The following is a 15,998-nucleotide window of genomic DNA, read 5'->3' as shown; positions in this document are numbered from 1 at the left end:
AGTCAGGTGACAGGTGTTGGGAAACTAGTAGTATCAAATCCAGTCAATAGATGGAGCGCTGGTAGCGTGAGGTGGACGAGAGAGTGCTTGACTTCCAGTCAAAAGAGATGGCAGGAGTTCACGAGGGATGAAGGCAGAGGGGAGTAATAATTATAGGCCTTAACACCTCCCCCACAAAGAATCCTACGCAGTGGAAAGCACGAAGGAGGTAGATTACTCTTGTAGCCCTTCGATGGGGATGTTCTCGACAGGGGTATCCTCATGATGAATGTTGTCAACACCACCCTCTATATGCTGAACTTGAAGATTAAATGGCTGAACAAGCAGGGCCCATCGTAGAATCCGTTGATTGGAATTCTTCATAGTCTGGAGAAATACAAGAGGATTGTGGTCCGTAAAGACAGTAGTAGGATGAGGATGGTGGCAGAAGATAGCACTCGGAACTTCTTGGATTGCTAGCACGAGGAGCTAGAGCCTCTTTCTCAATCTTATTGGAGTAGCTCCGTTGATGTCCTTTCAGCTTCGACGAATAGTAGGCAATAGGATGGAGAACACTCCACTCACTGGGTTAAGGTTTGCAGCAAAACAGCACCAACCCCAACTCCACTAGCATCGATATGAAGATGGAAAGGTTGCGAGTGGTCAGAGGAGTTCTGAGGACAGGTCTGCTGGCAAGAAAAGTTTTCAGACGTTGAAAGGCAGTCTCGCAGGCAGAGGTCCACTTGAGGGGTTCGAAGTGCGGTGAGATCAGTCAGTGGAGCTGCAACACTGGAGAAGTTCTTACAAAAACGACGATAGAAACCGGCCATCCCCAAAAACCTCATGACTTCCTTTCTGGTGATTGGAGTTGGGAACGCTAGAACTGCTTCCACATTGGCCTCCTTCGGTAGAACTTGCCCCTGTCCCACAACATGTCCAAGATATGTTACTGTAGAGTCTCCAAAAGTAGATTTAGCTAAGTTGATGGTAAATCCTACTTCTTTTAGTTTGTTGAAGAGGGCATGGAGACGTGTCAGGTGTTCGTCCCACTGGTCAGCCATCACCACAAGGTCATCCAGATAAGCTGAAGTCCCAACCAAATCCTGTGTGATGAAGTTGATGATCCTCTGGAATGTGGCCGGAGCATTAGATAACCCAAATGGCATTACAGTGTACTGATATAACCCAAATGGGGTTATGAAAGCAGATATTAGTTTAGCTCTGTCTGTCATACCTATCTGGTAATAGCCTTTTTGGAGATCTATTGTGCTAATAAATTCGGAGTTTCCTATGCAATCTATTAAGTCCTCTATGAGTGGTAGGGGATAAGAGTCAGAGACAGTGACCTTATTGACTTTACGATAGTCTGTACAGAACCTGTGGCTTCCATCGGGTTTTGGAACTAAAAGGCATGGGGAAGCCCAAGGAGAAAAACTTGGTTCTGCAAGGTGATTAGCAGTTAAGAATTCAACTTCCTTTTTCATTACTTTCATTTTTAAAGGATTAAGACGATATGCTGGCTGTTTAATTGGACTAGTAGCATCGCTAACCAACCGTATGTCATGTTTTAAGAGACCACAAAACCCTGGTAAATCAGCAGTAACTTCAGGATAAGACTTCAATAACAATTCTAGGTCATCCTTTTGTATGTTGGTCAAACTTGATAGGTAATCACATAGAGATTCCATGATCATGCTGTTAGGTAGGTTACCGGACGGTTGGGGTAGGTCCAATTCTGGGTTTGTCAAGTCTGAAGTCTCTGGCTCTGGCTCTGGCTCCGTTCCCACAAACAGTACAGGGTTCATCTCATTTCTCTCTGCATAGTGCTCCTCTGGGCATCTAGTAAAATAAGGTTTCATTAAATTCACATGAACAAGTTGAGAGTCTTTACGTCTATCTGGGGTGTGTACTACATAATTCAACTTTGATAGTTTTTTGGCAACTACATATGGGCCAGTGAATTTACTCCTGAGGGGACTACCTGGAATGGGAAGAAAGAGCAAGACCTTGTCTCCTGGGGAGTAACTGTGTGCAACAGACGATGGATGTTGAAGTCTTTCCATTTTACACTGAGCCTTTAATAAGGTATCTTTAGCAATCGTTCTGACTTCTGATAATCTAGATCTTAAATTATCAATATAGTGAGATACAGATGGACTTTCTTGAGTAGTGCTGTTAAACCACTGATCTTTCAGAAGCTTCAAGGGACCCCTTATTTGTCGTCCATATAATACCTCAAATGGAGAATATCCTAAAGACTCCTGAGGACACTCCCTTATAGCAAAAAGAAGAAAGTCTATGCCTTCATCCCATTCCTTGTGGTTTTCCAAGCAATACTTTTTCAACATTGATTTAAAGGTCTGGTGGAACCTTTCTAAACAGCCCCGGGATTGTGGGTGATAAGCCGAGGAAGTGACATGTTTAACCTCTAGTTCCTCCATAACTTTTTTGAAAAGCCTACTGGTAAAATTCGTCCCTTGATCCGATTGGATTTCTTTAGGGATGCCAAATGCAGTGAACAAATGAAGCAGGGATTTCATTATAGTTTTAGAGGTGATATTTCTGAGGGGATAGACTTCAGGGTATCTTGTTGCAGTATCCATGATAGTAAATAAGTACTGGTTACCTTTCTTTGTCCTAGGTAGAGGTCCCACACAATCAATAACTACCTTTTCAAAAGGTGCTGTCACTACAGGAATTGCATGGAGTGGAGCAGACTTAAGCTGTTCATTAGGTTTACCAGCCACTTGACAAACATGACAAGTTTTTATAAAAGTAGAAACATCCTTTCTAAGACCTGACCAATAGTAATGTTGTAGGATTTTTTGTAAGTTTTTAAGACCCCTAGGTGTCCAGCTATCCCGTCATGAGCCAGTTTAAGGATGGATTGTCTGACAGATTTGGGAATCACAACTTGGTGGATTTCTGACCAGGTATCAAGATGTTTTAGTTCTGGTGGTCTATAAGCTCTCATCAAAACGCCATCATGGAAGTAAAAAGAAGGCAATGTATTTAGGTCTTTACCTTCGACTGCAGCATGTCTCAGGGTAGCAAGTGATGGATCAGCCTTCTGAGCTTTAATTAGGTTTTCTTTTGAGATAGTCTGATCCAGCAGATATTCCTTGGGAGCAGGTGGTGGTAATGGATTGATTTTGTTCTTTTTAGCCTTCTGTGACCTAGTTACAACACAGGAGGGAAATAAGTGGGGAGCAACAGTATCTAGAATCTCAGTTGGGCTCTCAGTTAAAGGGTTTTCAACCACTGAAACCATAGGCACAATGAGTTCTCCTGCCAAATCATTTCCCAATAGCAGATGAGATCCCTTGACTGGCAAAGGGTCTTCTCTGACAGCTACTTTAACATTTCCAGATAAAAGGTCACACTGGAGATAAACTTCAGCTAAGGGATAGGAGGGATTAGATGAAAGGTCAGACAAAATCACCTTCTCCCCAGTGAAGGCACTAGATACACAAGGAATAGCATTTCTGACCAAAATTGATTGAGATGCTCCAGTATCTCTCAAGATAGTAATGGGATATGACTCATCATCTTTATTCAGTGAGACTGTACCCTGAAAAATAAAAGGAAGGAAGGAATTCTGATGAGGCTTATTTGAATCATAAGTCACTACTGGCTTTTCAATTTCATGAGGAGATTTTTCTTTGGGGTTAAACATGTTTTTTGAAGTTTTACAATTAGGGTGTTTGCAGGACTGGATAGAATGACCTGGCTTTTTGCAATAACTACAGGATATATTGGAGATATTTTGAGTCCAAGGCATCAAGTGTGAAGAGCTCTGCTTACCACCCACCATACCGGAGCTTACACCAGAGGAGTACTTAACACCTGAGATGGAACCACTCCTGTTATTTAGAGATCCCATCAATAAATCATAGGCGTCAGCCAACTCCGCTGCTTTCATGAGATCCCTCTGTCCTTGCTCCTCCACATGCTTCAGGATGGTGAATGGCAACTTACTCTTCCACTCTTCCAAAACCATGAGATTAACCAGGTCTGAAAATGTTGAGGTGTTAGTTGTTCAAGCCATTTCTTAAACTGTCTTAATTTATCATTTGCAAACTCCACATAAGTATGAGAAATTGATTTTACATGTTTTCTGAACTTCTGTCGATATCCATCAGGAGAAATTGAATATGCACGAAGAATACTAGTCTTTAAACCATTATAATCATTTTTATCATCAAAACTATTATAAACTCTCCCGAGCTTTTCCGATCAGCTTTGGGACCAAGACTGATATCCAGTGTTGTTCAGGCCACTCATTTTTCTTGGCAATGTGCTCAAATGTGTTTAAAAATCCATCCACATCATTCTCATCAAACTGAGGCAATAAAGCAGCTTCCTTGTGTGGTTTAAACGCAGTTAATTTCTCTCTCAATTCAATTTCCTTTTCCCTAAGGTTTGAATTTGCATTTGCTTCAAGCTCTCTTATTTGTAATTCTTTCATTTTTACTCTCTCTTCTTGAGCTAATTGTTCTGTTCTCATTCTTTCTTCTTGAGCTAATTGTTCTGTTCTCATTATCTTTTCTTGAGCTAATTGTTCTATCTTAAGCTGATATTCTAATCTTAATCTTTCCATCTCCACTGGGTCACTGTGTCCTTGTTTAGTATGAGTTGAATAAGGATTATCAACCCTAGTAGGAAAGGAATAACTCATAGGAGTCAAAACATCAATAGCCTCTGTCCCCAGGACTTCCCTTTGAACTAAAGACTCTATAATTGTGTTTTTTAAGACCTCTTGTCATACGAGATTCAATTTCTATTTGGAAGTAGGTAGCAATGCTTTTCCACTCATCTTTCTTTAAGTCTTTTAATTGCTCATGGCTAGGATTTTCAACAAATTTTTGAAGGTCAAACATGATTAAAATGTATGAGAAAATTATGGTAAGTTATATTTTAGACACAGATTACAAGAAGAAAAACTCTTTGAAGTCCTGGAAACTTCCAGAGCCTTGACCAAAATATTAACTTACGAAAGTCGTTGTCTATGATTAAGAGCAGAGGATGACGGCTTTTAGCATGATCCGGATTACCCCTGATTATAGGATAAGACAAAACAACTTTGATTCTTGAATAATCTGGGACTTGGAAGAGTGAGTGTATCAAACTAGCCACTTGCCCTATCGCAACTAGCAGATGTAGACCTCACTGGAGCGTGGGATACGGCATTATAAACGATCCGGATATATTCCCCACATTTGATAGAACTTATAACGACCCTGTATTTCGTTAAAAATGAAAGATAAGTTCTATGAAGACTCCTGAACCTATAAACCTATGTGCTGACAAGTTCACACAAATACCAAAATGTTTATTGCATCAAGGATTTTAAATCGAATGGAAACAAGTTTCACACTAATACCAAAATGCTAAATACATCAAGGAAAATTTAAAATCTATGGGAACAAGCAACAGCAACCCCTCAAAACACCATTACTGTAAATGTCTGTCTAGCTGAAATAGGTCCTGTCACGGTCGCCATTTATTACGATCCATGGGGAGTATTTAACTGTATCTACCCTATGAAGACCCATGGAAAGCAATAAGAAAAGAGAAGGATCATGAACACTATGCAACTAGACAAACTACAGGGTAGATTGATAATGATTTGGTTGATTATTCATTTAATTTAACAAACTAAACATACAATAATTACAACCCTAAACCTAACTAAACCTAAGAAAAAAACAATATAAATACCTAAAGCCATTCACCATCAGAAGATTAATGAACTAATGCAAGGAGAAAACTGATACTCATGGTTTACAGCAAAAGAAGGCGTTGAAGATGGGTTCCCTATAACACAGGCTTCCAGGTAAAGGTCAGGAGTGGTTCACTAAGATATTCCCAGGGCAGAGGATGAGTGTGAACTGAACTTGCGCGGGAAACCAGATAATCAGGCAACCTCGCTTCACACAGAAAAAGGGAGGGAAAGTCAGGTGACATGTTGGGAAACTAGTAGTATCAAATCCAGTCAACAGATGGAGCGCTGGTAGCGTGAGGTGGACGAGTGCTTGACTTCAGTCAAAAGATGGGAGTTCACGAGGGATGAGGCGGAGGAGTAATAATTATAGCCGTAACAGTTCTATGACGCTGGTCATCAAACATCGGTATTATATTCAGTCTACAGCCAAGGAAGCTTGTTAACCTGAGGAAAACACTGGCAGTTAGAGGATTAATAACTACCTTGAGTAACCGTATCCCACTAATGAATTCATCTACTTACATCAGTCAGGCTATTACCAAACGATTTCATTGAGCTAAAAGGGAATGTTCCGAGCAAACGGATGCACATTATTAGGCTATATTATATCTTCTTCAATAAGTCATCCATTCAACATATTTACTAAATGTTTGGCCATAAAGACAAAGGAAATGCGTGGTCAGCTTGAGTAAATACATAAAACAGACCAGGTGAAAGATAGGGAGAAAAAGGAGAAAGACTAAATAAAAATATCGAACATCCGAAAAATTGCAAAGACCACTTGAAATGATGCAACTTTTAAAGTCTGACATTTAGATTGTTTGTCCATAAACACGAAGGAGTGGATTATCAGAGGGACTGACGAAAAGTAAACCAACCGAGAGATTAGAAAAGAAAATAGACTCAACAGAAAAAATAAAAAATGGCAAGTCAACAATAGACTAAACAGAAAAAATAAAAAATGGCAAGTAAACAACAGACTCAACAGAAAAAATAAAAAATGGCAAGTCAACAAGTCTCTATCCATGTCACTTTATATGTTAATTTTGCACCAAAGGGAAGCTTAAACAAATGGGGAAAAAAAAAATCTCACCTCTCGCACAGCTTACCTATATAGATTACAACAATGTTCCTATCTTCTTATCTCTCTCCATTTTTCCCTATCTCTTCCACTTAGAAACTCATTACTAACAATCCTCTTTTTATGTACACCTACCCATCCTCTTGCCCTGCCTTTTTAACATCCCATCGATCTTTCTCCATCATTTTCACCTCAACATATTACTTTTTCTCCACTTATCCTTCTTCTTTTTTCTCCACCCTTCTTCTCCCTTCTACTCCACCATCCTCACTCCTCCGCCTCCTTACCTCACTCCCGCAATGCCCCTCCATTTTCCATCCGTCCAGGAGTGCAATTAAAACAATATTCTCCCACTCGTTTACCTACTTCCAACCCCACACTCACGCAAGCACGCACACATACGCCTATCCCCCAAGTACACTCACACCCAAACCAACACCCACACCCTCACTAATACCTACATCCCTCGCCAACACCCACAGCTACCTTCCATCATATTCTTTCTCCTAACTTTTCCACCAACCTCTTTCCTTCCTCCTCCACCTCTTCACCTCCCTCCTTCTCCATCCCTCCATCTCCCTCTTTTACCAACTCCCAAACTTCCTGTTCCTCTACCTCTTTACCTTCCTCCTTCGTTGCCTTTTCCATTTACCTTGCTAGAACCTCTATTAAACACTCAACACGCTTCCGTTCGTTCACTATACGCACCCACTCATACCCCATCCATCCTTTCTTTCTTCTTCCTTTCTTCTTTAGCAACTTTCCTTATTATTTCTCCATCTTCTTCTCTCTCTCTCTCTCTCTCTCTCTCTCTCTCTCCTCACCAGAAACCCCATTACCCAATATTTTCCACTAGTACACTGCTGACTCCCTTTGCTTCCACCCCTCCTCTCTTTCTCTCCCTTTCTCTTCTCCCTTTCTAGTTCCCGTACCCTGCGACTCTACCTGCGACCTAAGTATTGATCCTATTGCCTCCGTTTCACACCTGTATTTGCCCTTCCACGCTACCATTGACTTCATTATCTTCTTTCCACACAAATACATACTTGCCACTCTACCACTGATCCCATTATCTTCTTTCCACAATCCACACATACCTTGCCACCCTACCACGGTCTTCATCATCATCTTTCCACAATCTGCATAATACCCTGCCACCCTACAACAGACCCCGTTATCTTATTTCTCCAGCTACACATACAGGGCAACATTACCACTGATCCAAGTACTGTACCTACTTTTCACACCAACACAGACCTAGCCGCCCTACCACTAACCCCATTAACATTCTCTCTACACCAACACACACCCTACCATCCAACCATTGATCCCATTATCTCCTTTCTATATCTTTGCATTTCCTGCTCTCATTTTTTCCTCCTCACTCTTCCATTAGCTTTCCTCCCTCTCCACTTTGTTTCCCTCTCTCTCTACTTCGTTTTCATCATATTACGATCTCCCCCTCAATCCTGCCAGAAAATCCTTTATACTGAAAATAACATCATATAAGCATCACCGCTCATATCAACATCAGCAGTGTTCAGTTCAGTATGAATCACATCAACATCAGTGTTATCCATCACCTTCCTATTTCCTTCGACATTGACAACTCAAATAATGCATTTAACCATACCTACCTTTCCTCTTTTTGCTCACATCATTCTGTGTCCTAACTACGCTCGTACCCCCCTCCCCTTCTTACCCATAATCCCTTTTTGTAAACAAGCGCACACACACACACACACACACACACACACACACACACACACACACACACACACACACACATTTACTTAGGGTAGTCGTGTTCTGTCCTCTCTTTCTCCCTCCTTGTTTCTACACCTCTTCACGCCGCTCCTTTTTTCCTCAACCATCCAACTTCCCTTGTTTTACAGGCCTCTCCACTTCCCTCCTGCCTTCCCCAAGCTATCCGCTTCCTTCTTTCCCCACCTCTCTTCTCTTCTCTTCTCCCAACCTCGCCTCTTCCTTTCTCCAACTTCTCCATGTCCCAGCATCTTTCCCGAACCCCCCACCTCATTCTTTCCTTCCCCAACTTCCACAGTATCATCTCCCTCACTTTTCCTCTCCTCTTTCCTCCTTTTATCAAACTTTGCCACCGTCCAACTCAGTGCTTTTCCTCCCCTTGCCCCTCACACTTTCCCCATCCAAGTCCCTCCCTCTTTCCCCAACCTTCCCATCCTCTCCCTCACTGCTTCCCCACCCTTTCCCTCTGTTTTTCTCCGCCGTCGTCTCCCTTACTCCTTCCTCCACCACCACCACACACAAACTTCATTACCCACCATACTCTTTAAATAATACACATCAAAGAATTATAGCAGTCCCACCACCAGCCTACCCCCTACCCACGCCTAGGCTATAATCCCAATACACATCAGCCCGTTTCTCAGCGATTGGGGGGGTGCGTGGAGAGGGGGGCATGAGGGAGAGGGAGATCAGATTAGTGTCCCCCCTCCCCCAACACACACACCCTTCCCTTGAATCCCACATTATCTAATCAATAGCGTCGAATCCAGGACGCGGGTTGGCATTAAGCGATTAGGATGGTGAGCTGGCTGCAGGATGAATGTGATTATTTAATATTTTGACGTGAGGGTAATGAGTTATGGGTGGGCCGTGCTGGTGGTAGTGCTGGAAGGGGGGTTGTGGTTGGTGGTTGTTGGTTTGGCAGTTGTTGTATATTGTCATCGAGCTTGACGTCGTTGTATTGTTGGCAATACATAGGGGTGAATTCAACCACTCCGCTGTGGGGGATTCTCTCTTTCCAGAACAATTTCATCTGACATTAGCTGGTATGATAATTATATATTTAATGAACCTCGTCGTTCTCAATGGGTTCTTTGAGACCATTTCCATCTCCTTAACCACGAGGGGTCTGTCTAAACGTAATTAAAATTTTAGTTGTGTTTCTTTTTTTAATTTTAGTTATTGCTGTTGTTGTTATCCTAATAATTGTCATTATTATAACTACGGATATTGTTAATGTAATTATATGTTGTTACTACCTTTTAAGGTGCTTTTGTTGTTTTTACATGTGGTAGTTTTGGTGGACGGTATGAGACTAGATTGATTACAGTAGTCGTAGTTACGGGTAACAGTATTAGTTATAATAGTAGCAGCAGTCAAAGGTCTATCTGCATATTGTCCAACGCCGCATCTTGTTAGAAATGTCGTCGAAAAATTTTATACAGTCATTCTCTCTCTCTCTCTCTCTCTCTCTCTCTCTCTCTCTCTCTCTCTACCAAACACACGAAACCTAACAACAAATAAACGAACAACATGGACTCACAGAAACAGGTAACTGCATCATATACAGGTATGTGTACTATTCATACGAGTATACCCACTGCTTAAAGCACACACACACACACACACACACACACACACACACACACACACACACACACACACACACACACACACACACATAGGCGCACGCGACAAAGAAGCACACAGGCAGTCCCGGGGAGCCTTTGTCAGAATGCAAACCCACATTTTACACCTACATGGAAATTATGCATCTATTTTACTTAACGTAGTTTGAACGAGGTCATTAATGGAGGTAATGGGTAGGGGGGCTATTGTCATTATCGCAAATGCTGTGGAACCCATTAAAGATTTTTTGTTTCAGAGAGAATGATTAATTGTTTAATTATGGCAATACATAGGGGTGAATTCAACCACTCCACTGTGGGGGATTCTCTGTTTCCAGAACAATTTCATCTGACATTAGCTGGTATGATATATATTTAATGAACCTCGTCGTTCTCAATGGGTTCTTTGAGACCATTTCCATCTCCTTAACCTCGAGGGGTCTGTCTAAACGTAAATAAAATTGTCTGGCAAAAGCATGAGTACAACGACAGAAAACTGAATCGTACTAAATAGAGTAATAAGAGTTTTTTTTTTTTTTTCCTAATTCCTTCCACTTTGTGAACCCATTTCTAAGATGAATATTGTTTGAAGGCAACAAGAATTTACTGTGAAGAAATCACAGCTCTGTAGGGTTTAATGGAAACATTTTCTAGCCCTTCCATTTTCTTACTAAAGATTTCGACTACTTTCGTCAGCGCTACTTTTACACAAGGACACTAATTCAACCTTCTACTCGATTGGTATGCATCTCCTTATACTGGCTTTTATGCACATTTCCACGAAACAATTCAGTGCGTTCCTGCGTTGCATTTCATAATTACTGATTTACTTCACACGCCTGCTGCCTTCAAATTCGTCAACATTTTTATAGCATTATTCGCTTCTCCAATTGCGATACCCCTCTGATCCCATAATTCAGATTCACTAGTGCTCACCTTTTGCCTTTCTCATTCATCTGCCTCATTCAGACTAGTATTTCCCTCTTGTTCCATAATTCGTACCATTTGTTGTTCTTCCATTTTCATACTTTAAATTCTCCCGATTCTCCTATTTTGACTTCTGTATTTTTGCACCACCTCTCAAGTCAGTTTTCTTATTTTCAAAGAAAGCTTCATTTATTTCTCTTCGAAATTTACCACTTACCTTCTTTTTCCCTTTTAATTACTTTACACAGTTCTTGCTCATAGGATTAGTTCTCATACGGGCTCCATTACCAGAGGTACAAAAAATTCAGTTACCATGACATCGAACAAACGAGGTTACCATTTACACAGTTGGGCTCACATTTCTGTTGTTGTTACATGTACCACCACAATATTTTACCTCTTTCACTGAGGCAATGTAATTTACTGTAATCGTGTGTGTGTGTGTGTGTGTGTGTGTGTGTGTGCAAACTGGAGAAGTATTTTCATGAAACTTGACAGGATGATTGGAACTGAGTTCCAGATGGGCCATTTTAATTTCATATCGACTGAAAATTTCTGAAGGAGTGTCTTGACCACAAATAATTGTCGACACTGGTGTTACATATTGCATTCACAGAAAAGATGCGGGGGGGGGGGCATTTTCGAGGAGTTTTATGCATCTCTGGACACACACACACACACACACACACACACACACACACACACACACATATATATATATATATATATATATATATATATATATATATATATATATATATATATATATATATACTATGTATACCGTATCTATCTATCTATCTATCTATATATATATATATACCATGTATACCGTATCTATCTATCTATATATATATATATATATATATATATATATATATATATATATATATATATATATATATATATATATATATATATATATATATATATCCATCTATCTATCTATCTATATATATATATATATATATATATATATATATATATATATATATATATATATATATACATACAGTCGTACTTCCTGTAAGGTAGATACCGGTAGCTGTTTTCTATGTAACATAGTCACCATTACCTCAGTCTGTGAGAAAACAAAATCTTATGAAAATTACATGATGCCATACTATAAATGAAATACGCATCTTAAATGTACTTATATACGCTTTGTACTGTAACTGATATGTGAGGCACTAATTAATGACACAAATTCAAGTGAATCAATACGCATGATAAACGAGGCTCAGAGTTACAACCGAGCATCACTAACACACCTTACGGGCTATTGCATTGGAACCGGAAGCCTGAGACCAGCAACTAGGAAGTTGCTATGTCATACAGTTGCCAGATTACAAGATGGTTTAACAGAGCTACCAAATATATTATTTCCTCTGCGAATACTGAGGAAATTTTTCTAGGGTCATATATCGTCTTGCCCGTACAATACCAACTCTTATTGCAGGACATGTGTTTCGGTTAACATGTGCCGACTTAAGAAAAACATCATCTGAAGCGTTTTCTCATCTAGTGGATAAGTATGATTGATGAGCACTATAAAAAAACTTAGGGAAAAAATCACCTCTGTGTGTATATATATATATATATACAGAGAGAGAGAGAGGTGATTTTACCCCCTTTTTTTATAGTGCTCGTCAATCATACTGATCCACTAGATGAGAAAACGCTTCAGATGATGTTTTTCTTAAGTCGGCACATGTTAGTACACACACACACACACACACACACACATATATATATATATATATATATATATATATATATATATATATATATATTGTTACATAGCCTATGATTTCATCATCCTTTGTGTAATTCTAACGTACAGTATGCTGCATGTTTATCACGAGCGTGTTCTACCTCACTCCCCCCGTCCTCCCTTATAGTAGAGTAAGTCGTTCTTTCTGTTGTTCAGAGCAGGATTGTCAACTCTTTGTCCCCTATGGCTTCATTTGCGCGTCCTTCTTACAGGTTGTATCAAGCTCTGCTGGCCCCTATATAATGAGCTCAGTCTCTGCATTAATTGCCACCTAGATCTACTCCTCATTTTGCTCACATCTCAGTCCTCCCCTGTACAGTTGTTATTATTGTGAGTGCTCAGGAAGTCTCCAACCATTTAGCAGCTGTGTAATTTGAATATGAGGGTTATTACATTTTGTTCTTGTACTGTAAGCATAAGGTGTAAATTTGTAGGCCTAGTGAGGTTTTTGTGATTAATGTAAAGTTTGGATGTCAGTCCTTTTTGATAATATTTTGTATCTGTAATAATTTATCTTGCATTAACTGAGCATTACCCAGTGTATTCTCATTTTATCAGGGCTGACTTAGATAAATTTACTCTTGCTAATTTCGTGTTAATAGAGGCTATTGCAGTTAACCATATATTTAACCTGTTTTTTGCCATTACATTATCCTTATGAGTCCTGAATGTTTTGTTGTTAGTTTGAGCATATATATATATATATATATATATATATATATATATACAGAGAGAGGTGATTTTTTCCCCAAGTTTTTTTTATAGTGCTCGTCAATCATACTTATCCACTAGATGAGAAAACGCTTCAGATTTTGTTTTTCTTAAGTCGGCACATGTTAGCCGAAACACATGTCCTGCAATAAGAGTTGGTATTGTACGGGTAAGACGATATATGACCCTAGAAAAATTTCCTCAGTATTCGCAGAGGAAATAATATATTTGGTAGCTCTGTTAAACCATCTTGTAATCTGGCAACTGTATGACATAGCAACTTCCTAGTTGCTGGTCTCAGGCTTCCGGTTCCAATGCAATAGCCCGTAAGGTGTGTTAGTGATGCTCGGTTGTAACTCTGAGCCTCGTTTATCATGCGTATTGATTCACTTGAATTTGTGTCATTAATTAGTGCCTCACATATCAGTTACAGTACATAGCGTAAATAAGCACATTTAATCAATATGTATGTGTATTTCATTTGTAGTGTGGCATCACGTAATTTTCACCAGATTTTTTCTCACAGACTGAAGTAATGGTAATTATGTTACATAGAAAACAGCTACCGGTATCTACCTCACAGGAAGTACGACTTAATTCATCCCAAAGACACATCTGCCTACTCTATGACAGTTTCTTCAGTGTTCTTTTTTTCTTTTTTTTTTTTTTCATCATTTGAAGATAAGAACACCAACACCAGCGAAAAGAAGGGTGCATCAGTATGGTGGTGAAAAAGGTAATGGATATCTGGAAAATGGCTTGAATCCCCATGGAAAAGTAGCGGAATATCAAAAGAAACTTAAATGGAATTCAGATCACTTATGAGAAGTTGAAGAAGGAATCTACCACGATGAATTATCTGCAGATGCAGAAAGAGGAAAAGTTCCCAACAAATACTGATAATCTGCTCAGCATCAGGTATTATGATGCCGAAAATTGATTCAGCTGAAGAAAGGCCTGGTTTTCCTGAAGGATCAGTAGGAAAACGTAAGTTTCATATGGGACAGCCTGACAAAGCCCTACCCAAGAGGGAAACGATGCAAATAAATATAAAAAAGGGCAAGTGAAAATGCGAGAGGAAAATGCACGGATGTGGATGCGTGAAGAGCTAGAAATACTTCAGTTGGAGTCAGCTAGCAGCTCTGATGATGATGGACACATTTCATGTAAAAAGAAGCCTCGAGTCAAAATGGATCCAGATTTTTCTATTCCTGTCCCGTCAACTGCTATTTCTTATCTGTCACCTAGGAACAAAGCTGGAAACTTACTTTCCTGTCATCTCGCAGTTGCCTTGGACAACAAATACAAGTGACTAACAGACTGTTCACATAGTTGCAGGTACTGCAGCAGATCTTGAAATGAACATACGGGAGCTGCTGATCAGCCACTCCTCATTCAAGAGAGTCTGCATCCAGTATCATGAAAAACATACCACTTCCACGAAGCAAGGCGTTGAAACCTCTGGAGCTTAAACTGGAATTGTAGTCCGTTGGGATGGTAAGCTTCGTCCATCTCTAACAGGAAACAAATCTGCTAAACAGTTATCAGTACTGATCTCGGGGAGGAATGTATCTTCTTGAGGAGAAGTCCAACTTTTAGGCGTTCCACAACTACCATGCGGAACTAGAAAGATACAAGTTATATAATGCTGTAATGGAACCCTGAAGGAGTGAAACGTCATTGATCGAGTTGTTGCTATGTAATACCATACAACTGCTATACCACGTTGAGTACACCGCTTCCCGTCCGATCAGCGAAGTTAAGCAACGTTGGGTCTCGTTAGTACTTGGATGGGTGACCGCCTGGGAACACCAGATGCTGTTGGCATCCCTACGTGTCAAGTGGGGTTGGTGGAGGATTAGTGCCCTTCCCTGTAAAACAATTAACTCTAAGCCGTTGGCCACCCCGTTTGGGATACATGGCGTCTGGCAATGAATGAATGAATGATGAAATGGAACCCTGAAGGAGTGAAACGTCATTGATCGAGTTGTTGCTATGTAATACCATACAACTGCTGCCAACACGGGTCGTGTTAGGGGAGCTTGTAAATTGATCGAGTGGTTGGGACGATATTTCTTGTACTTTCCTTGCAGACACCATATCTTGGAGATTGTTCTACAAGAGGTCTTCAAAACAGTTCATGGGTCGTCTAGCAGTCCAGATGTTTCTCTTGTTCCAACGATCTAAGAATAAATGGCAGCAAATCAACCACTTCGATTTCCAGACGGGAAACACAAGCAGTCATATCAGTGCAGTGTTGAAGGAAAATTCTGTATGGGTGCAAAACATTCTTGACTACTACATGGAAGCTCTCAAGCAGACTCAGCCCAGGGACGACTACCTCCGACTGATGGAGCTCTGTGTGATCTTCCTGGGTGGGACTCCTCTCCGAGGGATTCGTTTTGGACA

General features: G+C 40.3%; 1 non-coding gene across 1 annotated transcript; it reads left to right on the top strand.

The window, feature by feature from the left end:
* Positions 1-15,297: 15,297 nt before the first annotated feature.
* Positions 15,298-15,416, top strand: LOC145415163 (5S ribosomal RNA). The gene has a single exon (XR_013900018.1). It is a non-coding gene; the product is annotated as a 5S ribosomal RNA (ribosomal RNA).
* The last annotated feature ends 582 nt before the right edge of the window (positions 15,417-15,998 follow it).

This window comes from Coenobita brevimanus, chromosome 101 (assembly GCF_032717465.1).
Source record: "Coenobita brevimanus isolate Jiangsu-jjx chromosome 101, ASM3271746v2, whole genome shotgun sequence".
NCBI lineage: Eukaryota > Metazoa > Arthropoda > Malacostraca > Decapoda > Coenobitidae > Coenobita > Coenobita brevimanus.
The sequence above is the reverse complement of the archived record's forward strand: the minus strand, read 5'-3'. Positions and strand labels throughout refer to the sequence as shown.